Here is a 27,697-nt window from a genome sequence, read left to right as displayed (position 1 = left end):
AGGGATTGTGGCAACACTTTCTCCATTTCTCCTTCCTTTCTTGGTTCATTCATTCATTCATCCATCCATCCATCCATCCATTCATCCATCCATCCATTCATCCATCCATCCATCCATTCATCCATCCATCCATTCATTCAATCATTCGTTCATTCATCCATTCATTCATTATTTTGAAAGTCGGATCTGGAAGTCCATTGGCTCTAACTTGTTTCTTGACAGTAGCGCGAGCCCCGGGCTTCCAAATAAGGAGTGTGACTGTTGCCGCGCGCGGACACAGACCGGGACGATTCAGTGGCGCGAGCCTGCTGAGGAGGCTGGAGGAGGCGCACGAGCCTGCTCTGATTCGCTGCTCCGTCAGACCTCCACACACCTGACAGGAGCGCAGCCGGGGACGGGGGGTCCGGTCCGGAGGAACTTTCTGGAGACGAACGGGGGTTTGTGGAGGAACAGCGGCTGTTGGAGGATTTACCCCCCGACCGGGGAGCGGCGGGACGCGGACTGAGGAACACCGACAACACCTTTGGATTTCACAGCAGCTTTGCGCACAGGAACTAAGAGACGCTCACACCTGCTGGTGTCAGGTGTCCGTTCACACTACGGTGTAGGATGTCCGTTCACTCCGGTCCCACAGGCTGCTGGTGTGGTGGAGCGGACCGAGACCAGAGCATGTTCCCCGGGGCCAACTTCAACCAGGTAAAGCCCCCTATTCCACGTTGTGACACCCTGTTGTTAGTGACACACACACACACACACACACACACACACACACACACACACACACACACCATCGCGGCTCGTGTTCTTGGTGAGGTGCGCGTCCAGCCCATCTGGGTCCAAACGAGCCCGAAGGCGCGTCTCCTTCCCCCGGAACGTTTGGTGTCAATGTTTGTCCGTTTGAACCGTGACGGTGTTTTTATTCACGTTGGGGTTTTCTCTATTTTCATGTCCTCATCACCCTCATCACCCTCATCACCCTCATCACCCTCATCACCCTCATCACCCTCATCACCCTCGGGGTTTGCTTTGTCGCACTGTTGGGGGACTCGCCGCCTCCCGCCCTCGGTCACCGCGGTGGATGGAGGCGGCTGGTGTCCCCGGGGACCACTGTCCGCCAGTCGCTTCGTTTAACGCGTCTTTCCTCCTGAATAAAGTTCATTCAAACTACAGACCTGACTCCAGCTGACTGGGTCAAATAAAGAGATGCGCAACTCTCTCATGTGGCGACACGACCAACCCCCCAGGGGTGTTCCAGCGGTGAACGTCCCCAGACGTGAAGCTGAAGGTTCTCCTTTGAGAACCCGGCTGACCGCCGTTCGGCGACAAAAGGCGACATTTCTGAGTCGACTTTAGTGATTCAGGTCCTTCATCAGGAGGAACCCGGTGGAACCCGGTGGAACCCGGTGGAACCTGGTGGAACCTGGTGGAACCCGGTGGAACCCGGTGGATCACGGAGTTCTGAACACTCCGGCTCATTGATCAAGTCTACAAGTTTATTTTATTATTTTATATATTGACGTGTAAACAGAGAGGAAAAAAATAAAACTTTGAATTATTGAATTCTGATTTCCTTTAAAGGATTTTACTGTCTTATATTTTATACCCCAAATATTTACCTGTTGGAATCTAAGTAGGGTGAAGTCGTGTGACGGTCAGTGGTCGTGCCGGGGGGGTGGGCTGAGATCTGCCCACCGACGCGCGTTGGGAGCCGCAGTGGAGGCGGATGGAGCCGAGCTGTGGCGCATTCGGTCCGTTTGGAGTCCCTGTCTGACGGCCGGAAGTCTGACTGGAAGCGACATCCACCCCCCCACCCCCCAGTGCAGCAACCTCTGTCATCTCAATGGACGCAGAGGCTCAGTGTGTGGAGGCAGAACACACCAGAAATAATGAGACAAAAAGATGTCCTGTGACTGGAGCTCTGGCTGGAGGACTGACCCCAGAACAGTAGAATGATGACACATGAGAAGAAAGCAAATTAGAAACAAGATGTTCAGAGTCTCCGAGTCTCCACACGACTGGGGGCGCTGCACCAACACTAGTGCCCCGCGGACTAGAGGTTATGGTCCATCAGTGCTGCACCGATCGCTGGATCCATAGCAGCAGAACAGCAGCTTCCTACCATGAACAAAGGGATTAGATTACATAATCTGACTGTCCATCATCCATCTTCACGAACCGCTTCATCCGCTGTCGCGGGGAGCTGGAGCCTGTCCCAGCTGGTGTAGGGTGTGAGGCGGGGGACACTCTGGGCGTGACGCCAACGCATCTCAGAGCCACACAGAGATCAACACACACACACACACACACACACACACACACACACACACACACACACACACACACACACACCTACGGTCACTTTGGATTGGCCAATGAACCTGAATGCATGTTTTCAGTGGTGGGAGGAAGCCGGAGAACCGGGAGGGGACCCCCCCAGACACGGGGAGAACATGCAGACTGTATTTTCTGTGTTGGTTTGTTACCCAGGTGTTTTTATTTTTTGGCTGTTTTTTTATTTTATTTTTTTTTTGGGGGGGGGTTGGGGGGGTTCCCACAGGCCAAAAATAAGCAATGAAGTGAAGTTGTGTGTCTCTGTGTGTGTTGGACTGTGATGAACCGACAACAAAGCCCCCGGACACGACAGACACGACGGGACTAGACCATACATCTGACATGAACGTGTCACCTCACAGGCGTTAGTTAGCGTTAGGTCGGTGGGCTCACCAGCGGCTCCTCTGGCCCACCAGAGCGGTTCGGTGGTGTTACTGCCTGTGGGTCAGAGAGGACTGAATTTAATCAGTGCTATATGTCGTGCATATATGGTACAGGTGACAATAAAGTTGACTTTGACTAAATCAGCTGCGGAACTACTTGGATAATTCTTAGATATCATCCTCACTTTGACGCTTACATATCAGACTTGCACTGAAAATCCTCAAAATTTGGACAAAATACAAAAAAAAATGCCTAAATGTTTGAATCAAGTCTAAAAGTCACAAAAATCTTTCACATAAAAACCAGAGAAGCCCTGCGACTACCTGGGGGTCACCCCTTCTAGCCACTGGACCAGCCTGAATGACAGGTCACCAGACTATTAAAAACATTTTTAGTTTTTGTGTTTTCCACAAAGAACTTTTGAAATTCAGTGGGAAAATGCAGGAAGTCTGTGATTTCACATGTTCCTGAAGGGTTGACATGCATGACAGGGAAAAGAAAAGCAAAGCAGAAATGTCAGGAAGGACCAATAGTAACGCGTGTAAAGGCTGATACCAGAGGGAATGGCTTCAGTGTTTGAAAGGCATGCTGTATTAAAAGTGACCTGAAACAGAGGCTGAGCACTTGTTTTTGTCAGCCCTGTGGTGAATCACTCACCTGTCCAAGGTGTGACCCAACGGTTGGCCACAGTCAGCGGGTATAGGCTCCAACACTGATTGAACAAAAGTAGAATGTTCTGTCACCTTCCTGATCTTCCTCAAAATCTGATCTTCTCAGGATTGGCCTGTCCTTAAAACATGTGACTGATATTTAAAAATGAAAAGTACAAGTACAGTAACCCCTCGTTACTCACTGTCAATGTGTTCCACCGGAACCACCGCGAATAATGAATACCGTGGTAGAACAACAAACTACCTTATTATCCACGGTAATGTAAACGTTTCTGACCCCCCCATACTGATATTAAACCACCTCCTATCTGTATCACCTTTAAAATACTGATAGACTGTTTAAAGCACTTTTGTGTCTCACGGAAGTCTGAGACTCACAGAATGTAGCGCACTTCCTGATGCCGTCAGCCAATAGAATGCGCGTCCGGTATCACGTGACTGCCTACTAAAACTACGATGAGGTGAAGTTGCGAGTATTGATGCGTGAATGCACGAGGGTGCACTGTACTCATAAACCAAATAAATGTGGCACAACGTATGTCCAAATCATTCGAAAACAAAAGAAGTACAAATCCTCCATGTTTTTGGACCAATATGATTATTTTATAATTACATTAAACACCTGAAAACACGAGCACTGGGAACCACCTGTAAGGTCACCACAGGTATTTATGGATTCATGGCGTCTTGTTGGGAAAATATATTTTTACTACTAAAATCCAGCTGGGGTCAAAATGTGAACAACTGTCTGCTGTGGTTTCACATTCAGGATAGAACCCCCCCCCCCACACACACATACACACACCCTCCAGGTAGGGATATTAGCAGTCAACTGTTTTATCCTGCAGAAATGGAGTACGTAACAGAAATAGAATCAGCGGTAGTCGCCCTTACAGGCATGACCGCCTCAGAGTCACACGCATGACACACGCAGGAACAACACAAGGCTTTTCAGAGGAATTCATGCATGTTTTCTTTTTCTTTTTAACCTAGATGTCCCCTTTGTTTTGGTATCTTCCATCCTCCTGCTGCCTGGGAAAATCCCCCTGCCTTCTTTCTATCTCCTGATTCTCTGATTGCTCCCCCCAGACATCACTTTGGGGTGCAGGGCCGTACGCTATCACAGAACCTCAGATCGATGACATTAGACCAGTGGTTCTTAACCTGGTTGGAGGTGCCGAACCCCGCCGTTTTCATACGCTCACTCACCGAACCATTCTTTAGTAAAAAAAATATAAAAATTTTATTTCAAATTTCAGACCTAAGTATAAGTTTTCCTGGTGTATTTAATGAATTGTGCATTAATGTCACCTTTTTCAAAGACCAAAACCAAGACAGTGCATGAACTGACATGAAATGACCTGCCTGTAAATCAGTGTGACCTCTGCTGTTGTCATAGAGACCAGTTCAGATATGTGTGGCTTCACCTTGACAGGTGTTACTCTGATGTCATTTTACACCAAAGTCTGTTTCTGTTGTTTCCATCAGCTTCAGGAAGTGTTCCTTTATTTTCACCAGCACCAGACTAGAGTTGTTCACCTTGACATTCAGATCCTGCAGAACCCTGACTCCCATCACGTTCTGTTATACAGTACAGGTAAATTCAGGTTACACATGTTCGTCTGACCGCTTTCTTGTTTTGCTCAACATAGTTATTATGGATTAAAACATTAAGAAATCAATCAGATGACGTATCATCATGACAGGCAGAAATCCACTACTGAGTGTGGAAAATCCCCTGTAGCACAGGTAGGCTAATGATGTAGCATAACGTGATCACCTGGAGCCAGTCATGGCTAAGGGGGGCGTGTCAACATGAATTGACACAATGTGTCAAACGTACAAAGTGATTCGTGTATGTTCGGCAAAAACACCCAACACGATGTGTCGAGTGTTTTGGCTTGACCTCCCTCTCCGCCGAACCCCTGAGACCGACTCACCGAACCCCTGGGGTTCGATCGAACCCGGGTTAAGAACCACTGCATTACAGAGAGGAGGAAGAGGCAGAGGGAGGGGCCATGAGGCGGGGAGATGAAGGTATGGACGGATGATGAGGGACAGTCAGCAGCTCGGGGGAGGTTAGATTAAAGTGAGGCAGCGAGGGGCTGTGGGGTTGGGTGACATCAACAACAGACAGCGTCGTACCCCCGCCTCTGAGGTCCAGGGATTACTGTGTGTGACACCCACCACACTGTGGACTGAATATACAGCATCAGGTAGCACACACAGGCTAGTCTCACACGCACACACACACACACACACACACACACACACACACACACACACACACACACACACACACACACACACACACACACACACACACACACACACACACACACACACACACACACACTGTCAGAGTGAAACAGACCCATATCCTGTAACCTCCTGATGGCTTCTTGACAGCACTGTGGGCTCCACGTCTTTGCTGGAGCTGCTTGGAGGTCGACCAGATCCAGCAACAGCATTGGCTCTCCTAATTAGAGACTAAACAAGGGGCTTGGGAAGGGTGCTTAATGAGGCTTGGCCAATGTGCACAGTGAGACAGGAACTTAGTCTGACAACCATGTAACAGCCACACACAACCTGAATAGCTGCATCCGCAGCTCAGCCTTCATGCTCCATTCTGAATCAGTGCCTGGTTGTGACTGCTTTAAATAGTACCATCTGATGCCAATAAGACCAGACACAACAGTACTCATGGGAATACTCTCTGTAGTACCAAAACTGTAATTCTCCTTCAAAACAACTTAAGTCACCAACGTAACACTGACATTCCTTTGACAGGTAAAGCTGTTCAGAGTTGGAGCAGCACTGTTACACACAAAAGTGTGTAACAGTGACAGCGTGTTGGATTAAGTAAAAAAAAATTAACTGTCAACTGGATCATTAATATTAATCAGTAGCAGCAAAAAACCGTTGTAGTGCCACGTTAGTCAGAGAAGAATCGGAGTCTCCTCTCGTCTGCATGTTCCTGCTGCTACTAACTGGGTCCACAATCCAGGACCGCGTCCTCCAATAGGCTGTGTTTGCATTGTGTCACGTTTTTTATCACCATTGTTTGAGTTTCTGTGACTACCACAGTTTTTTAATATAACAAATTTTACTACAAATATTACTATCATTACCACTACAGCCTTTACTATAATTGACTGGAGTACTTATGTTACTAAGGTACCACAGCATTCAGTACAAGTACTACTGCTATGCAGCATTTATCATAATGGTTATACTACTGGTAATCAATTTCAGCCGTAGTTGAAGTACTTTGTGTATGAAGAGGAAGAGTTTGAGAAATTGTAAAAAGACCAGATCAAATGTAAAAATGTTTGATTCAGCTTGTCCTTTGCCTTCGTCTCTTTCCTCCACCTAACAGATTTTTTCCCCCCGCGTCAATGTAGTTCTTGGATCACAAGTAGGATCAGGCAAAAGCTACAGGATTCCTATGAAAATGAATGTGATGATGGTTCTTATTATGTCATTATCAGCACAGATCTGGGTTTACACCCATGATCAACCCAAACCCCTCGTTTGAGTGTGTCTCACATTTGACTCACCCCTCAAAACTAACATTACAAGTGGTAGGGTTGAAATGGTATTCTAGGAAATGGGACCCTGCTTGTCATGTCATTAGGAGGTAAGTTACAGTCATTTATAGAAATACAACACTCTGGTCACTCCCACCACAGTTTGGCATCAGTTCCTTCTTGCTGGAAAGAGGATTAGATTCCCTAGAAAACATGACGGTATTATGGTACTAGACAAGACTTGTCATTATCAACTACTGACAAATAGCACCTAATTTGCTGGACTTAGTAACAAGGAAATGTAATGAAAACTGTAGGCAAAGAAAATATTAATCGTCTAAACTGCTTGAAATTAGTGAGTAAATCGCACAATGATATATTTTTTTTGTAAATATTTATAATTTGAAGGGCCAGATTACCACCACCCTTAACTCTTTTTGAGTAATGGGACACACTGCTCTACACAGAGGCACACATAGTGGAGGGCCAGGGACAAGTGGAGGGACTGGGACTGGGCCTAAGTGGCAGATGCAGGAATTTTTTACAGTGTATTTCATGTTACAAATCCATGGACTTTAAATTACGGTTACAGGGCTTTGAGTTTGAGACTTGGTTGAATTAAATGGAACCATTGGACCATCGTGGAGATATGGGCTGTACTGACTGCCACATATTGTTTGCACTTGTGGACACTAGGACACCCAAGAAAAGATGAAGCCTCCACACAGAAATTTACCAAATGTATTTCGTTTCTCTTTCTCAAATAAATGAATAGCACTCTTGTGAGAGCAGAAAGGATTGACAGTCTCATAGGTCACAGCATCAGACCACAAACACACACATGGTCAGCTGTTTCATCAGGACAGCACCACCTGTTCATTTGGAGCAAGAACCACTGACAATAAATGGCACACCAGTGGAGCCGCTGGGAGATAATGGGCTTTAGAATCTTCCTTCGGCACAATTCAACAAGTAGACTGCAGGGGCCGGGGATCGAACCTCTTCCCTCGGGATTAGTGGGCAGATGCTCGCTAGACAAAGCCACTCATTTTCCTGAACTCACAAATGTGTAAAATTATGTAGTAACAACACTATTGAAATCCAAATAGAATGCTTTTACACCAGCCTACAAAAAAAAAAAACGAAGCCATTGATCTACAGAAGCTGAACTCTGCCTGATTGGAATGATGACCACATTTTAAATTTCTCATAATAGCTAAAATGGTTACGCAATTAGAGACCTCAGAGTAAAAGACAACATGACTGTAGTACAATTACCACAGGTTTAACGATTTAAATGAGTAGTAATTAAGCCTGTGGTTAGGAAGCCATGATGTGCTTCTCTGTTTAATGAACTTTTAGTTGACCAACTAAAATGAAGTAGCTAAGTAGAGAACAGACTAACAGGAACAATAAACCAGATCATCCTTGACTGATTTGGTTAAATTATCTCTGCTGAAGACGTTTTCTTCTTTGTCTATTGGTTGGTTTTCTTGATTGTAAGAATCAAGAAAACCAATTATGCAAACTAATGAGTGTATTTCCTCAAATCAAAAAGACATGATTTCATATTTTTCCAAAATAACATTCATATGGGCGGCACAGGGGGTAGTGCTGTTGCTTTATAACAAGAAAGTTCTGGGTTTGGTTCGGGTCTGTGTGGAGGTTTTAGATGGGACACGTGCAATTATCACAACTACAAGAAGATGGACAGACATATAAAGCATGCAACTTTATCAATCAAGTTCAATCAATTTTTATTCCTAAACTTTTATTATCAACTCTCCTTCAGCATAGGTCTCGCTGAAAGAGGGTTAAACTTTCACAGGCTCCCGTCTGTACTGAGAAGTTGTACAGACGATGCCAAAAAAAGCCTCCAGGTTTGTCAGAACAGCACGGGCTGTTTTTGTCAATGTTTATTCCGAGGTACATTGCAAGAACCCGGTGTACTTCTGATGACATCATGTTAAATAAAAACATAGCACGTGTTGAAAATGAATGAGTGAATGGAAACATTCAGCTTTACAAACTGCTCTTTTCCCACTTTTGTGGGTCACGGGGGTTGCTGGAGCCTATCTCAACAGACTGACAGGCATGAGGCGGGGGACACGTCAGACATGTTTCCAGAGCATTCCAGAGCCACACGGATGACAATCAACCACTCACGCACACACTCACACCTACGAACTATTTGGAATCCACCCTAAGCAGTGTCCTTACGTCTTTGACACACACTTTTTCACAGGGACGCACGGTCGTCAGACAGCGTGTGACCCTGGGACGCAAGCTTTAAATGCACGTCCATTCAGCAAATATATTCACAGTATTTCGATTTCTGCACTTAAATTCCGAACCCAGAAATCACCATTATGTTTTTATCTCGTTTCTGGTCACAAGACTCACCTGTGTGATTCACCTGTGTGATTTAGTCTTATTAAAATTGACCAAACAACAACACGACGTCTGCTGGTTTTAACTCTGCAGTGAGAGAGGAGTTAGTCAGACCCTCCAGAGCAGCAAGGAGAGTCCTGTTGGGTTTGTCTGTCTGTTAAAGCGCTTCGGGACGTCTGCTGATGTGATTAAAAGCTATATAAATAAAAGTTGATTGATTGATTATTATTATGTCTCCGAAAAAGATGCAGAAGTTGGAGAAAAAGCAAGTGACAATGAGGGCTTTCTAGAATAAAAAACAATCAAAAGTAAATGAAGAAAAAGAGACATATTACTACAGATATTACTACAGATATTACTACAGATATTACTACAGATATTACTGTAGATATTACTACAGATATTACTGTAGATATTACTACAGATATTACTAAATGTGTGTGACGGTTCTGTCAGCTTGGTTCAGTGTCCACAGGAGAATATATTAATTAAAGGAAAAGAATAAACTATTGAGTGAAAAGCAAAAGTGGAGAAAAAAAACCTATTACATCTTCATTTATAAAACTGTTTTTAATGACTACCAGGTTTCAGGATTTTGATAAAATTAATATATAATTTTACTTTTTATTCCTGAAATAGTTATGATTTTATTAACAAAATCATTGCAATTAGCAGTTTTTTAATTTTTATATTGTACTATTGGCAAAACGTAATCCCTGCGTCGCTTCTACCGTATATTCTGTTATTATTTTTGGGATGCAGAAACGTCATGTTGGGATGCACACTTTTTTCTAGAAGCCAATCACAGGAATGCACTACTAAGAACATGTTTTTGGTGGTGGAAGGGAACCAGAGAACCCACAGAGAAGCCATGCAGACATGAAGAGAACATGCGAACTCCATCCATAAACTCCACACAGGACTCGAACCCAGAACCTTCTTGCTGTGAAATGACAGCGCTACGCACAGCACCACCACCAATGTTTCCCTCTCAATGCTAGTCAGTATATTCCTTCAATACTTAACAACTTAATCACAAGTCCTTTTCCTTTTGCAAATATGTTATCATTTTATGTAATATTCAGGATTGAACTGCATTTAGTGCATCTTTAAATATTTTAAGTTATATACAAGGTCTGTTCCTCCACATCTTTTCCTTACGTCTTTTGACATTTGTCAACCGTTGGCCTGAGACTTTACACTGGGAGCAAATCACATCAGTATGATGTGAGTACTGTGGTTCTCTCTTTAAATGTAAAGATCATTTGAGGGTCTGACATTTATCTATTAGGTCAAACTGAGGTTGTCTCCATCTTTCTATGGAGCTTCGCTTTTCCGTCTCTGGGCATCTACAGTTTAAGGTCAAGAGTTTATGTCTGTTAAACTGACAGTTTAACTGTTTAAAAGACATTCAGGTATTCTCTTGTTGAGCTTCTCCTTGACATACAGCTCAGTCGTAAAACTGGGGCATTTCAATTATTTTCAAAAGTGAAAAATGCTCTTGTTTCTGTTATTACATAGTAAAATTATAAACTCTTCAGGATGTTATGTTTTCCTTGATTGTTGGTTTGTTAGCAGGATTATGCAAAACTTCAATGAAACTTGAGTCATAGCTGGGAAGACAGTACATATATATTATATTCCATTGTATATACATATAGTTATATAATTTCCTCTGTTATACATTTTCTTGGGATACAGTAATCCCTTGTGCATTTGCGCTTCACTACATCATTTTGTTCAAACACAGTTTATCTTTGGGGTGTGTTTTCCAGTAAAGTGCCAGAGTTACACGAGTAGAGGAAGGGTGGTGTTGAACCCAGCAGCAGCGGGGTTCAGTTTGGCGTCTATGATGCTGTGTGCATCACTGTAAAGGATGAATTAACTTGTTACATGAAGGCTGAGATGATCTCCCAAACATTGTGCTTGCTCCCAAATTTAAATGCATTTTCAAGAGTGACCTGCCATTATGGTTTCTCTGTGTTTAGAATAAAGGGTGGAATTTAGATGAACCAGCCTCACATTGCTGTGTGAACACATCTAAAGAGCCTGTTTAATCTGGAGTTGATCCAGATTAATACAAGATCCACCATCCAGTATATCCAATGATCTAGTTTTGGTCTCTTATCAGAAACCCAACTTTGTGCCATATTTCACATTTGATAGATGGATGTGAGTTATTTTGTAACCCGTTGGTGGCCCCCCCTGATGTAGTAGCAGTTACAGTGTAGTTAGGATTTGAGCTTCTGCTGAGAGTCAATGTCTGCAATTAGCTGGATTCTCTCCTGCTATTTTTATACACGTTACCTCGTGGTGAGAAGCAGAGGAAACACCTTCACACCTCTGCCTGCTCCTCTGGTACCCTGTAATTACACATCAAGACCAGCAACCACTGGAAAACCATGAGAACTAGTCATGAATCAGGACAGCCCATAATAGTTGACGGAAACTAAAGGATTTCACAAACAAAATCAATTTGGAGAGGTGTTTCTTGTTTTCACGATGAATAAAAAACACGATAAAATGTTGCATCATGGGCCTTTTCTCCTGCAACAGGAAGTCAGCTGCTAAATGTAGCCCAGTAGGCGTTACCTTGTTATCTTAGATTGCCTCAGGAGCCGGCTGACTGCCTGGGAACCCAGAGAAGCAGGAGATGTTGGTGTTTGTATTGTTAACATGGGAGCTTTAGGACAGCAGGAAGAGGAGGCTTTTAGGCCTGGGGAGGAGGGCCCAATGTGAAACAATGGTGTGAAATAAACTTGATAAAGATTTCCTGCTAATGTGAGACAAACTTTTCTCAAATGAACTTTTCTCAAATGAAATTTTGCTGCCATCACTTATTCCACACTGCAGTCAAAAATTCTGTCTCACTTCAAATGGCACTAAAACAGTCCTTTCCTAGTCTTAACTTCCAGATCTGTATCTTTATCAAGATCTGTAAGAAAATTGGATTTTTCTTCCTGACCATCCATTCATCTTCTTGTACAAGAGACGATCATAATCGTCTCATTTTCAGCCGTTTATCTGCCTTGCTGGTTGCTGGTCTGCTGGCGCCTGTCCTATCCTCTGTTTGGAGTATTCCTGCCAACAATACTCTACCTATCAAACAAATAAATTTACCCGGATGAAAAATTCGACATTTTATTTCCTAAACAATAACCTGATGTTTTATTTTGTTCTTTTGATTGGCAGTTATACTGTATGCATAATGGGAAATGATTCCTTTGTTCTTTGTTCAGCACTCAAATGAGCAGTTTGGCAGCAAGAAACTTGAATTAAATGAATGGATATCTTAAATCTGCTGTAATATGTGCATTAGACAGGTTCACAACTCTCTCAGTATGTTTGTATTTAAAGTGGGTCGTAATCTTGACTGAGTTGTTTAAACACAACATGTATTTGTTGGTGCTACATCATGTGAATATGTTCATTCAACTATTTTTCTTTTCATTGAATTAAAATCTCTGCATTTAGTTATTCCAGTCCAGTTCAGTTACATTTGGTCTATAATGGTAAATCACTTTAAAATTCAACATTGTTTTCTGAACTAATTTGGGTTTCATCTAATTGTTTTGGTCTTGTTGAATGAATTAAGGTTTTTTCTTCAATACCAATATAACTATGCATTACTTTTTGTTAATATATTTTTAATTTTCACGACAATAGTCAACAAGTCTGCAAACAGATCAAAAACATCAAGTCACAAAAATAAAATACATTATTAACATTAATTCCTCTTATTTTAACAGAATTTGGCATATAGTGACAAACCAACTGAACATTTTACAACTTTACACTTGAAGAACTGTAAAGAAAAAAACCTGTTTTACACAGATTTGGCCACAGATTTTTGTTATTCCTCTGGGATGTTCAATCATGAAGCTTATTTTTCAGAAATTGTTCCTTGGCAGACAATCTGCCCGTCCAGATTCAGCACAATCTTCTGCAAGACGTTAAAGGTGCATTTGAGTTCTGGAGGGCAACTCAGGTTCAAACAGTGTGTTAGCCCCAACAACAGAGCACAACCTGCCCCAATGCCCCCCAACTCACAGAGGACTAGAACACCTTCGATCAGGACACCGATGTCTTCTGGGTCATCTCTAGGCTCCGCTCCCTGCTTCCTATATAACATACACTCCCAACCATGTTTGCTCCATTGCGCTGTTTAACTCCATGTCTGTGTCCTGGTGAGAAACATATTTAATTTTGACAAACATACAACAGTAAACACATTTTGTAATGTAGATGAGCAATATAGATGCATACATTCTAAAAGAAGCACAAACGAAGTAGCTTCTGCAGTTGGATGTTCGAATGAGCATTAAAGGTTCATAGGAAGTTATTACAGAGACAACTGTCTCTATAAAAGAGCTCCAGACTGACCAGCTAGATTAGTAATCTTCAGATTTTAAAATATCACACCATACAGGGAACGGTTTAACATCTGAGCCAAAACTAAAAAGAAAACTGCATTTTATATCTCATTAGGTGGACTTATCTATGGTTACACAACTGTCAATATGCACTGGGTCAGCTAATAGTCATACGTGTGCTACTAACGGACATCAACCATGATATCACTTCAACTGGTTTGTTTTGCTGTCAAAACTATTGCTTTTTTAACTCTTAATAGACTGGAGAAGTAAATATGTGCTTTGTCCAATTGATCAACATGTACTTAGACTGTGTTCAGACTGCAGACAAAAAGGATTCCAATCAGATTCCCTTCCATATCTGATTTTTAGGGCTGACTGTTCACACTGTTTGTAGCAAGTGTCCAGATGGGATCTTGGTCTATTCAGACTGCGCCACATTATTTGCCGATCTGACAGGTTGCCGTAACAACAACATTGACGCGGAGGCGTTGTCCACGCTCCGTAACACGCATTGGCTCTTGCGTCTTGTAGAGCGACGTCACGGAAAGTCAAAACCGATCAGTGTGTTTGGAGCTGTTCAGACTGAGATGCGTCTGTCCAAATCCGATATGAAACTACCTCCAGAAAGTGGTTTCAATCTGTGACAGTTCAGACTACAAAAGAGCTCTGCTTTCAATCTGGATGAGCTAAAAATCATATTTTGGCTGCTGACTAAATCTGAACGCAGCCTGAGCCTTAATCCAAATTAGAAGTGGATAAGTCTTTTCTAGACTGAACAGTCAAATACCGCATGGAATCCGATTTTAAACCACTTTCTGGAGGTAGTTTCAAATCATTTGGACAGAGCTGTTCAAGTGCATCATACCCAAAAAAGAAACAACAAATAAATAAATAAATAACACAACATAGGAAGTATGAACAATGAAACACAGGCTGTCACATGTACCTTTGTCTTTATGAACAGAGTTGGCTTAAGACTGTAACAAGGTGCTGTTCTTGAAGTATATCTTGTCTTCTGTCCATTTTTGCTCATTGTTTCTCTTTTTAATCTCTGAAAGTAAAGCAACTCTGTCCTTTTCTGGTCTGTCAACAGTTTCTCCTTTGGGATTCTCTGGACAGTACTTAACTTCTGCTTTCTGGGCTTTTTCACATTCAGTGCTGCTTGAGATCTGTCATAGGCCTTCATCTTCAGAGAATGTATTGCAGCCTCAGCACATCCCATACCTCTCAGTTTGCTCCGGAAGTTTTACCATTTTATATTTAAGGCTAATCTTCCACCCATAACAGCCATTGAAGGATCCTTGCTCTCTCAAACAAGGATGCTTTTTGACAAGCGCATCAGCACAGTTCCTCCGTGGAGTCTGGCATCCCAGCTGGCAGAATCAGCTTCCTGGTGTCATCTTCACCAAGGACGATTCTCAGTCTTCTAGGCTGAGTCAATGTGTAGACCTAAATCAATAAAACCAAAAAAAAACTAACTTCGGTTGAATAGTTCACGAGCCCCAAATGCTGTAAGCAGATCAGCAGATGTGATCGTTTGCTGTCTTAACATTTCAACGAGTATCTTTTTAACTGTTACTTTGAACAAAAATGTGAATATTTCACTTATGGTTTCAGGAAATTTTGACTGAACAAGAACAGATGGAATAATATCCCAGAAATGTCTTACATATTTTAAGTATGTGAATAATAATCAGTCATTAATCATTAAAGTAATTAATTGTAGTCCAACTGTGACCTTATTACTTATTGTACCATATAATTTCATGTAATAACTCCCATTGTCCTTGTAATTTAATGTGTCTCTTCAGAGTAACCAACCGCAGCGTCCCTCTGGATGGACTAACGGGTAATCATCAAACAGCTCCCCATGCTCTACCAGAACCACCTCTCTCACATGAGACATATCAAATTCAAAGCTCTGAAATGTTCTCTATACCAACAGACGACCTTTTCACAGTAAAATGTCTTGCCTTGTAAAATACAAATCTGTGTAATTTCAGCAAACTCAGGCAGACCAAATAATTGACAGTGTGTACAGTATTTGATACCAGTGTGTGACACACTGTGATATGGACATCAGTCTCTGCTTAGTTGTATTTGCGACATCACTTTGTACAACGTCAACTGGTATTTGACACGTCCGTTACTACCAAAGGTAGAAAAGGTCACAAACGTGCAGGTTAGAAGCAATCATGAGCTATTGATATGCGCATTTGCTAATTGCATTTGCTAATTGCTATGCGCATGCGCGAGCAGGCTGCAGTTTCCTCTGCTCTGAGCGAGTTTGTTATGCTTAATTTTGCGTTTTGTTTCCATGTTTCTGTGTATATTATTCTAACATAAATTTAGATAATGTATAGTAATATGCTGGTGTACTCCAGGGAGGAGTTGATGTCCATGAGGGTCAAAGGAGACCCAGCAACACGCGATCTCATCCCCGCCGAGCTCCGACGGAGATATCGCAGATGCCGAGCAGGTCGCGTTGAAAGGACTAGACTAACGGCTAGAGCCGCTAACCGGAGGCGAGTCAAGCCCTCCGTCCCCTCCGTCATCATGGGGAACGTGTACTCGCTACCGAACAAGTTGGACGAACTGACGGCGCTGTGCAGGACTGAACAGCGCTAACGGGAGACCAGCTTGTTGGTGTTCTCTGAGACGTGGCTAACTGGCGATGTGCCAGACGCTAACGTTGGACTAACCGGCTTCTCCTCCGTACGAGCGGACCGGGACACGAACACCGCCGGTAAGAAGAAAGGAGGTGGATTAATCATCTATACCAACGATAGATGGTGCCATCCGGGACATGTGACGGTGAAATCAACACTGTGTGACCGCGATCTGGAGCTAACAGCTGTTAGCATCAGACCCTACTACCTGGCGCGTGAATTTTCACACGTCATTGTCCTCGCCGTCTACATCCCTCCACGTGCGGACCCTGAGGCGGCACGAGACACCATCTGTGGGACCACCTCTGCTCTTCGGACCCGGCACCCGGAGGCGCTCGTCATCATCACCGGTGACTTTAACCACGTCACCTTGGACTCATCTCTCCCCACAATGGTCCAGTGTGTAGACTGTCCCACACGGAAGAACAGAACCATCGATCTGTTCTACACTAATGCTAAGGAGGCATACACCGCCACCCCCCTCCCTCCACTAGGTAAATCAGACCATAACCTAGTGTACCTACAGCCCACCTACATCCCGCTGGTGAAACGACTGCCAGCAACAACACGACAGGTCAGGAGGTGGTCCCCGGAAGTAGAGGAGATGCTGAGGAACTGCTTCCAGACCACCGACTGGGATGTTATTGTGGGCTCACATGGGGAGGACATTGAGGGGGCAGCTCAGTGTTTTACAGACTACATGAACTTCCGTGTGGACACCTTGGCCCCTGTCAGGACAGTCAGGTGTTACCCCAACAACAAACCATGGGTAACCAAGGAAGTCAAGGCTGTCCTGAAAAGGAAGAAGCGGGTGTGGAGGAGGAGGAGATGAAGAAGGCCCAGCAGGAAGTGAGACTCTGCCTGAGGAAGGCCAAGCAGGCGTACGGGAGGAAGCTGGAGAAGCAGCTGCCGGCCCTACAGACCGCTCCACTGATGCTCCCTCCTCCTGTGCTTCCTCTCCTTCCACCCCTGCCACTTCTCCCGAGCCCACTCCAAGAGCTGCGAAGCTCAACGGCCCCACCTCAACCACTGGACTTAAAACCTTGCCACGAACTCCTGCTCCCACCACCACTGAGACCGTCATCACTGTAGACCTGGATTTAATTTAATTTCATACTGTTTATATTTTAGTTATAGTTTAGTATAGAAGAAGTATATTTATTGATCCCCGCAAGGGGAACATTACATGGTCACTCAGGTTAGTTGACAGTATACAGGGCCCCTGAACACAGCACACAAGGGGGCCTGTAAGCATGCAGTCAATATATTCACATCAAACTACACACATTGGGAGGCAGAGTGACAGGCAGCGGCTTCGAAACGCGCCCCAAATTGAGCAGCTTGTAGGGGGGACGGCGCCTTACTCAAGGGCGCCTCGGCAGTGGCTGGGAGGTGAGCTGACACCTCCCACTGTCAGCTCACACTCCTGGTGACTGGAGCGGGATTCGATCCACCGATGGCTCTAGCCATCTGAGCCACCGCTGAGCCACTGCTGCCGTATACGTCCTGTTAGCGCTGCATGTGTCTGTTAGTGTAGTGTATGTGTTGTGGTATGTCCTGTGATGTCAGTGTTTCTTTTTCTCCTGGTGTTTATGCAGTATTTATTCATTACGTAATGCCTGAGCAGTGGATCTATCTATCTATCTATCTATCTATCTATCTATCTATCTATCTATCTATCTATCTATCTATCTATCTATCTATCTATCTATCTATCTATCTATCTATCTATCTATCTATCTATCTATCTATCTATCTATCTGATGCGTTTTGGTCAGTGTGAGAGGAATGTTTTTAAAACGGTTGGTGTGATGAGGAATCTCTCAATGTCTAGATTGAGAGATTGTGGTGAGGAATCTCTCAATCTAGAACTTGAGAGATTCCTCACCACAATTTCTCAATCTAGAGGTTGTATCAGAACACTGTAGTGTTCCAAATGATGATGGGAGAAGGAGAAGATGGCATTCTGGGAGAAATGCTTGGTATCTCCGGTGATGATCACTGATTTTCAACTCCAGATATGAAACGGACTCATCAGAGTGGACATCAGTGTGGGCTACAACAAGTTCAACTATGTCTTTGAGATCCAAAAGAACATGCCATGCAGGTTCACCCTCAGGAATCAGAGGCAATAATGGAAGAAATGATCAATTCTCAAGTGGATTTCCACCGATGTAGTTTTTTGCTGAGACAGTCTGGGGTATTGCATGGCGCCTGTTGGTGTTATCTCCTCATCTGTATTGAAAATTATGGATCAAATTGTTCAGTTTTTCTAGGGTGAAACACACCACGTTGCTCCAAAATGACGAGATCTTTTAAAAGTGGATGCAAAACTTGTTCAAACCCAAATGTCCCCACAAATTCACTTTTACAAGCAAATAAATGGCTGACAGAGCAGAATGCGACCAGTAAAGACCACAAGATCCAGTAAACACCACAAAGACCCAGTAAACACCACAGAGCTTGTGTTTTCTGCGTGATGCCCCAAGAGGATTACAAATCTTGAACTCATCAATATAAAGTCTTATGGAGAGTCTCAGTTCCCCAACCGCTAGACAACATTCTTTTATAAGGTTCACCATCTCCAGAGGACCTGACCAATACAGAGATTATGGCTTTTGAACATTTCAGTAACTATGCTTGGTGATAGGTAGACAAGCTGAGCTCAAAAATAATTGTTTTTAAAAGAACTCACACAAGTCAGTGTGTATTAAGTATTATGGGCTGGTGGATTGACCAGTACTTATGTGTCGTAAGAATTAACAAGCAGGTCTCCAACAGCTTTCACAACTGAAACGATGACAAACTAAAAATCACCAACTGCACACAAGTGGTTGTGTTTGTTAACTGCCTCGCTCCGCTGCAGCACAGGAGTCAAACCAGAGAACGTTTCAGGTTCACTACATGTGAACATGAAACCTTTAAATCAGAAGCATGAACAAAAACCTTCTTCAATACATAACCTGGGCTTGCACTGGGAGTTAGTCTGAAGAAGCCCTTGTGGCTCAGTGTAAAAGAATTGAGCAAGCTACAAAAAGCCACACTCTGTGTCCAAGACAGTGACACAGCAAGCAGACTACCAAAGCTTGTCGCGAGGGGGCGTGGAGTGGGGTACCCCCCCACAAGGAGGTCCGGGGGGCCTCCCCCGGGAAAAATTTTTAGAAAGTGGGGTTGTTTTCCTGCATTCTGAGGACAAAATCTTCTTTGAGTTTACCTACAAAAACCCCCTAAAGCCAGCAGCTGAAGCTGAACTCTCTTTATTTCTGTCCTACTTTATGCAGGAATGAATGTGAGATTCAACCATTGAAAACTTCATTCACTCTGAAGATACAGTCAGACTAAATATTACTCAGTGTTTACTGGTAGTTTACTGAGACTAGAAGACATTTTAACTTTGACCACCACCAACACCATTGGTATGTCAGAGTTTAGTTTAGTTTTTAAAAATTAGATAATATTTTTCATTTCAATCTAAAAAGACATATAAAACATCAAGCGAGGTGAAAACACATTTACATCATCGCTGGTTATTCCTGCTGGTCAGAGGGAACAAAAGTCTAAGACTACAAACAAGTATTGATAATATCTTTCATTGACCTTCTGATCGGTCTGTCTCCACCCCCCCCCCCCCCCCTCTCAGCATTCACCATTTGTAGTTCAATTAGAATTTAAACACAAAATCTACTATAAAACACTCTATTCTCAATTTCTTTCGATCGATCGTCCTCGCCTTGTCGTACACCAATTCGCAGGTTTAGCTTGTAAAAATAGAATCCTCCTTTTTTTATTGGGCGAGAGGAGGTCACGACCCGAGTGCATACTTAATGATCGGGAGCATTCGGGTCACTTCGGCTATTTCCGTCGGCGTGCGCACCGCCTAGCGAGAGAAAAAGTTTATTTTCTTATGTTATCGCTCGGGGATTTTGGCGAGTCTAAAAAAGTTGCAAGTTTTAGCCTTTTTTTTCCTAAAAATAAGAACGCCGCTGTGGCTACACAGGCTAAGAACCTTGTAGCCACTCTGGAAATTACTTCGCCTATGGGGTTGTGGCGAATGGCTAGGGCAAGCCCAGCATAACTGTAGTGTTCTGATACTAAGAAGCGCCGTGTTGCAGTGGGTAGCGCTGTCGCCACACAACAAGGTGGTTCTGAGAGTCCCTCTCTGTGTGGAGTTTGCATGTTCTCCCCGTGTCTGGGGGGGTTCTCTCCAGGTTCTCCACCTCCATAAACATGACCTTTAGGTTAATTGACCATCGGTGTGTGTGTGTGTGTTTGTCTGCAACTGTGTGACTCCGCGGTGCACTGGCGTCGTGCCTGGAGTGTCCCCTGCCTCATGCCCTCAGCCAGCTGGGATAGACTCCAGCCCCCCACGACCCACGACAGTGGATGAAGCAGTTGTAAATGAAGGAATGAATGGTTCTGATCCTGGTTCTGTGTATTTTTTGTATATCGTTATTTGATTTCAGTAATCAGGTCATCTTCCAGTTCCAGCAGAGACTTTAAGTCTTTAATTCTTTCTGTGCAGAACTTCTTCAGGATTTCTACGCGTCTCACCCAAAACAAGATCACAAACAAAAACTTATCAGGTTAATCCACCGACCATGATGGTTGGGGGTCCGTTCCTGCATGTAATGCAAAGGACACCCATTTTAATAAATAAGAATGCTCGGTAACGAGTTCCTGAACAAGACGATCCTAAGCGGAAGCGCTGCTTCTTGCTCCCCAAAATAAAAGCACACACACTTCCCCCACCCAAAATTTCAAAATACATGCATCATTACTGCGTTGGGGAACCTTTATCTCATTGGAGTTACATGGGTGAAGCCAATTCATCCAGTTTTTTTTTAAATCCATGTTTAATAGACATGAATGAACCATTTAATGAATGTAAACATCCTGACTTCTTTTAAGATGAACATGGTTGTAGTTTAACAAACATATGCCCTAGTTCATTTTTTGACTATATGACTAATATTATATACATATAATATAATATATACTAATACTATATTACATTTGACTAAATGTAAACATTTAAAAGTGTATAAAAAATAAAAATGTTTAAAAAAATGTAAAAATGTAATAAAAAAAAACTAAAAAAATACATAGAACTAATATTATGTCTAGTTGAGAATATGGATGATTAAGCTACATTCAAAGCCTTCAATAAATATTGTTTTTAAGTATCGATGAAAACCTCAACTGAAGCCCGATTTCTCCTCACAACCAAGTCAGCTCTTTTACTTCAACATTCTGTGAGTTGAGTTGAAGAAATGCCACAGAAATGACTGTACAGTACATAGACACCTCGAGAACTCACAGATGGTTCTCTGGGCTCTCCAAAGCGTCCACACAGTGTTGTGACCTACTGTTGGCTGCATAAATGTTAAATGAGTATTATTAATATATAAGCTCAAATCTCTTACAGTTTTAAAACACTCTTAACACTTTAATGAATCCCTTAAATAGCATTATACAGAAAATCACAATACACACTTTACATAGAAAGTTTATTTTCATAAATCATCACAGTAGTTCAGTTTGTATATTTGGCATCACTCATGCATGCTGTTTGTGTTCACACACACCCCTGCTGCTCGTACATCTCAACAAAGCAGACACAGGTTTTTTCATAGTGCAGGATGAAAATGATCTTTTCTTTATCCTTTGTAATGAGACTGAAGGGAATCTTTGATCTGGAGTGGATAGATAATCATCCATAGCTGAGCCCTGATTTCCATCTCTTTTCAACTCTCCCCTGGAAGCTCCATAAGCAGCCATGAACACTAGAACTAATCAGGGTTATTACTATCCTCCCACTGAATGCACACTTATCCAGTCATGGGATCGGCTGCACCACTGCCTACTGTATGTTCATGTTGGTGTTGTTTTGCTGGCGGTTCTGTACCACCAGAACGGCCCTGCGTTTCTCTAAACACTCTTCTACTGTGGTCTTTTTTTTTTAACTTAGAGGACATTCAAGTGTAAGGGTGTCAGAGTGTCATGTTGGTTTCCAGTCACGTCTAAACTCAGCCATTTAGATTCCAAACCTCATTTAATCAATTAAGTTTAATCTAAATAATATCTAATTCAGTTCTCCCATGTGGACAATGTCCTCTGTTGGGTTTAAAGTTTAAAGTCTCCGAATTCAGACTAAAAAAGTCTCAGGTTAAAATTTGGGTACCTTGGGAAAAGTGAGGTGTGTGTGTGTGTGTGTGTGTGTGTGTGTGTGTGTGTGTGTGTGTGTGTGTGTGTGTGTGTGTGTGTGTGTGTGTGTGTGTGTGTGTGTGTCTGTGTGTCTGTGTGTGTGTCTGTGTGTGTGTGTGTGTGTCTGTGTGTGTCTGTGTGTGTGTCTGTGTGTGTGTGTGTGTGTCTGTGTGTGTGTGTGTGTGTGTGTGTGTGTGTGTGTGTGTGTGTGTGTGTGTGTCACTACTCAAGTCTGACATCCAGCGGTCTCGTTTGTTAGGGTGTATTGTATGTCATGTCTCATTGGGGAAGTAAATGTAAATTTAAAATGCTGTTTTTTGGCTGAGACTCAAATCTCAGATTTGAGCCTTCATATAAATGTAAATAGATTACAAAAAGCAAATCATTAAAGCAGAACTTGGCTTTGAGATGCTGAGAAGTGTTGAATCTGATTTACTGTAGTGGCTGATAAAGGCTTGTTCACTGTGCATCTCTTGCAATGAGACTCTAAAACAGCTGTTTGTAAAGCCTGAGCTGTCACCATCACTGTCATAAAGAAGATTTCTCTTGACAGAGGTCCATATATCCTGAATGCATCTGCTGGCAATGTGTCTTCTGTTAGATAAACGTCACTGTAAACTTTTTGTCTCACAAAAACAGGAACATGTGGCCCTGAAGTGCTGACTTTCCAATCTGCTGTTGTCAGCTGTGTTGTAAACAGCTCTGCTGAAGTGAAGCATTTATTTATGACCCCTCCATGTTCCACCCCATTACATCTACAATGTGGATTTTCTGCACTTAGAGGACATTACAGCGCTTTGCATATTTTGTCTACCTGGGCACTTGTTGATTTGCTGTTATGTTCTGTCACGGGGAGCCAATCATAGACAAAGAATTAAGAAATAATAAACAAGTGCAAAATGCTGAGCTCTTACAATTTTGCATTAACTCTCATTTAAATCGTAAAGACTGTCTCCTTATTTCTTTTCTTTCTTTCCATCTACTCTCGCTGACGCCTCGGTAATAGTGAATTCTTCCTTTTTTCTCCTGTGTCACATTCCTGTCCTCCTTTGTTTCCCTTTTATTCTGCTCTCCTTCATTCAGCTTTCAATTTGTTCTCTCATTGTCCTTCTTCCCCTAAAAGTCCAAACTAGGGTTCCTGAGTTTGCTAGGTGATATTCTTTTCATCCAGATGGTATTGAAATCAATAAATAAATCAATGAATTGAATAAATTGATTTTATTTTGCAGTCATGCAAGAGCACCAATCACCAAAACATAAATCAAAACCAGCAGATCTTGAACATCCAGATGAGGAATATGATCCGTGTGTGTGTGTGTGTGTGTGTGTGTGTGTGTGTGTGTGTGTGTGTGTGTGTGTGTGTGTGTGTGTGTGTGTGTGTGTGTGTGTGTGTGTGTGTGTGTGTGTGTTTGTGTGTGTATGGCAGTGGCGTGTGGTGAGGTTCATGGAGTCGAGGTGCTGATGTTAAAGTCAGTTCTACGAGTCAAACATGGTGACATAATTACCAGTAAATTCATTTAGGACACAAAGTGCAGCAGTGAAAAGCTGCGCCTCACCTCCGATTGGACAACCGAACTACTAGAATGAAAATCACACTTTTTCAGGTCTCTACATACACACAGTGGTCCTCCCTAACCCGACCAACTCCTAGAATCGTAAACAAACGCTTCCTGCATCAGTAGATATTTGGAGTTTTAGGAATTCATGGACCGGAACGAATCAAAACGATCAAATTTTGTTAGAGTGCAGTTTGTGACATCACAAACGGTGCTGTGTGATTGGACAAAGTGATTGACTATATTGATTGGTTGACATGCCCAAAGGCATGGTCATCCCTGAGGGGAAGTTCGTTCAGGCTACAGTAGCATTGTGAGCTAATGCCCTAAGTCAGAGCTACACACTGAAAGTTCCTCACAAGCTGTTGAAGTCAGCTAGCATTTGGCTAACTAGTTAGCTCCTCTTCAGTCAGGGGTGTGTGTGTGTGTGGGCGGAAGGGGAAGGGTAGTCGTGTTCAGGCTACGGTAGCTATGTGTGGTAACGACCTAGCTCCGCTTTAGGCTATCTACTTTGTAGTTTATTGTGCTGAATTATGCCGCTCACAGTCCTGTCCAGCACACGTAAGGCTAAAGCAATTTCACAACAGCTTCCAGTCGTCTGGCCTCACTAGCCGTTCTCAATGTCTAAGTCATTTCAGTGTGTTCAAATCTCTTTTGGAGCTGTTCTGCAATGTAGCTAAACTAGCATAATAAGCAATACTATCAGTTTCTACACAATCTCCTTCTGTCAGATCACACTTTTTGGTACTGACCTGTTATACTGGTTGGGTCACACTGGACAGTGGATTCGACTCTGGTTATGTCTGCCGTCCTTCATCTCTGCCATCCCTCTTGTGTGTGATCTTAAACTTCCCCCTCTGGTCCCTTCCCTTCCTCGTGTCAAAGTAACTCCCCTCTTCTGTACTTTCCTGTCTTTTATCCCCTTCTCCTGTCTGCTCTCCCTTCGTGACGGATGGCAGTGGTCAGTGTGCAGCTGTTGACAGTGATAGTCGTTCTCAATGTTGTCAGTCTGTTGCTGTTAGCAGTATCTCCTACCCTCCCTTGCCTTATCTTAGCCTTCTCAGGTCATTGACTCAAGTCTGCTTTTTTTAAACTCCTGGCTCTCTTCCACCCTGAAGCAATAAGAGACTGATTCTGATGATAAGACAGCCAGCACTGAGGAAAATGGACTCTGGAAATGGACAGACTAGCTGAACCCAACAGTATGACTTCTGGAATGTATGGCACAGTTGTTCCTGCTTGTGATTCTCACTGGAGACCTGTTAGTACTGAATATCTGCCAGTTAATTCTATTTTTGTTGGGCACATTGAAAACTGGTAGCTGCTACATTCTCCTTATTGGTCTGATGCAATTTGACCGAGTACAAAGAAAGAAAAAAATAAACTGGGCTGAAGATAAAGTCAATGCTTACGAAGAAGAGACACTGCAGAAAATAAGACAAAGTTCCAAAAGTGTCTTGTCTTTATTATCAAATATAATTTAATTAGTTAATATTTAATGCGTGGCTAGGAATGCAAATATTCTATGTGTAGTGGCTGGCTGGCTGGCATTATAAAGATGATTTCTTCAAAAATACAGAGCAAATAGAAAACTGCAGTCAGTGCTTCCTTTATTCCATCTTTAGTGCAGTCCTGACACTCACACAGACACACACAAGCAGTTGTAACCTAATATCCACCACTGCAATAAAGCAGGTATATTTAATTTGATATCAAGCTCAGAAAATGTGAATTAGCCAGTTTTGAACCCAGAGCCTGGCCTTCATTTAAACCTAGTAATCAGCCAAGGTAAGATAAATATTTCATATTTATTCATCTTCCTAACCCTCTCCGTCCACCATCGGGGGTCGAGGGATGCTGGAGCCTATCCCAGCTGGCTGGGAGCGTGAGGCAGGGGACAGTCCGGACGCAATGCCGGTGCCACACATAGGTGTAGACAAACACATACACACACACACACACACACACACACACACACACACACACACACACACACACACACACACACACACACACACACACACATTCACACTTACGAACAATTTGGGACCGGCTAATTAACCTGAAGCTCATGTTTCTGGAGGTGGGAGGAAGCCGAAGAACTCGAAGAGAACCCGCGCAGACATGGGGAGATCATGCAAACAAACCGCCTTGCTGTTGCTGTTGTGTTTTTTTTGATGTTCATGGAATCAGGTAAATAGCAACAAAACTGCATTCAGAGTATCTGTAGATTTGGATTTCTAATGATGTAGCATTGCAAATGCTATATTCGGTGTCAACATCTATGAAATTCAATCTAACTTTATATATTTTACTATTTGTTAGACAAAATTACATGAGTAATTTGAGAAGAGTTCCTGTGTCTGTAATGAGCCTAAAGGTCACACTGACTTTGCCTCGGCGGGCTGTCTGTAACTGGGGTGAGACCAGATGTTGTCATGTTTTCCAGCCTGCAGGAAATGTGGCATGGCTTAGAAAAATGAGCAAATAAGTAAAATACTGACACGTGTACAGCTGATGTAGTGGGTCTTGACTTCAACCTCTCAGTGTAAATGACATTAATATGAAGCATGAGATACTTTTAAAAGTCCCATATTGTGCTTTTTTCTGATTCATGTCATTCAGTTGCCAGAGATCCAACTAGACTGTATTTGAAATGTCTTCCACCAAACTGATCAGTGGTAATCAATATCTGTGATAATACGGATCAAATATACTTTTGCTTGAGACGCCTCACTTGAATGGGCTGGCCTTGTATGTTAATGAGCTCCGTCCGTCAACACCTAACCCTAACATCTGAGCAGTCCCTCAGACACTAGAAGGCACTAGTGAAGGCTTGCTCATCAGAAGGAAACACTTTTTTATCGAACGTTAAAACATTAATATCAGTAAGCAGTGACGTGTCTTTAATAATAAAGTCTCTAATCTGAAAATAACGACAAAGAGCTGTTCTCTGTAAATCATATTTTTCCATAACCTGGTTTGAAAGACAGAAGAACACTTCCCTCAAACATGAGATACCCTCAGTCATCCATATTTTAAAAGCTGTATCTAAGATTCCTGGAAGAAAATCAGATGTGACAACAGATGTTAGCGCTGATCTCCTCTCCATATGCTGTGCAGTCCTCCATGCTCTAACGGTGCTTATTGCAACTGGATTACTGCACTGGTAGATTTCAGTATATGAATAAAGAGTACATTCTTAAGAGGACGGCGAGAAAGGGACTTCTCAGTCTTCTTCTCCTTTGGGCTTTTCCCTTCAGGGGTCTCCACAGCGAATCAGTGTCCTCCATCTAACCCTGTCTTCTGCATCCTCTTCTCTCACACCAACTACCTTCATGTCCTCTTTCACTACATCCATAAACCTCCTCTTTGGTCTTGCTCTGGACTGTTGACCCTAAGTACTTCAAATCCTCCCCCTTCTTGATCTCTTCTCCCTGTAACCTCACTCTTCCACTTGGGTCCCTCTCATTCACACACATGTACTCTGTCTTACTGCGGCTAACCTTCATTCCTCTCCTTTCCAGGACAAACCTCCACCTCTCTAGCTTCTCCTCCACCTGTTCCCTGCTCTCACTGCAGATC

General features: G+C 43.0%; 1 protein-coding gene across 4 annotated transcripts in view; it reads left to right on the top strand.

Annotated features, from left to right (window-relative positions):
• Nucleotides 1-321: 321 nt before the first annotated feature.
• adgrb1a (adhesion G protein-coupled receptor B1a) overlaps nt 322-27,697 on the top strand; it is a 183,808-nt gene continuing 156,432 nt past the window's right edge. For all 4 annotated transcript variants that reach the window (XM_068323815.1, XM_068323816.1, XM_068323813.1 and 1 more), the window contains exon 1: nt 322-696. The gene's annotated coding sequence lies outside the window, so the exon portion shown is untranslated. The remainder of the gene's footprint in view (nt 697-27,697) is intronic.

Source organism: Antennarius striatus, chromosome 9 (assembly GCF_040054535.1).
Source record: "Antennarius striatus isolate MH-2024 chromosome 9, ASM4005453v1, whole genome shotgun sequence".
Lineage (NCBI taxonomy): Eukaryota > Metazoa > Chordata > Actinopteri > Lophiiformes > Antennariidae > Antennarius > Antennarius striatus.
This window is presented reverse-complemented; position numbering and strand designations above follow the sequence as displayed.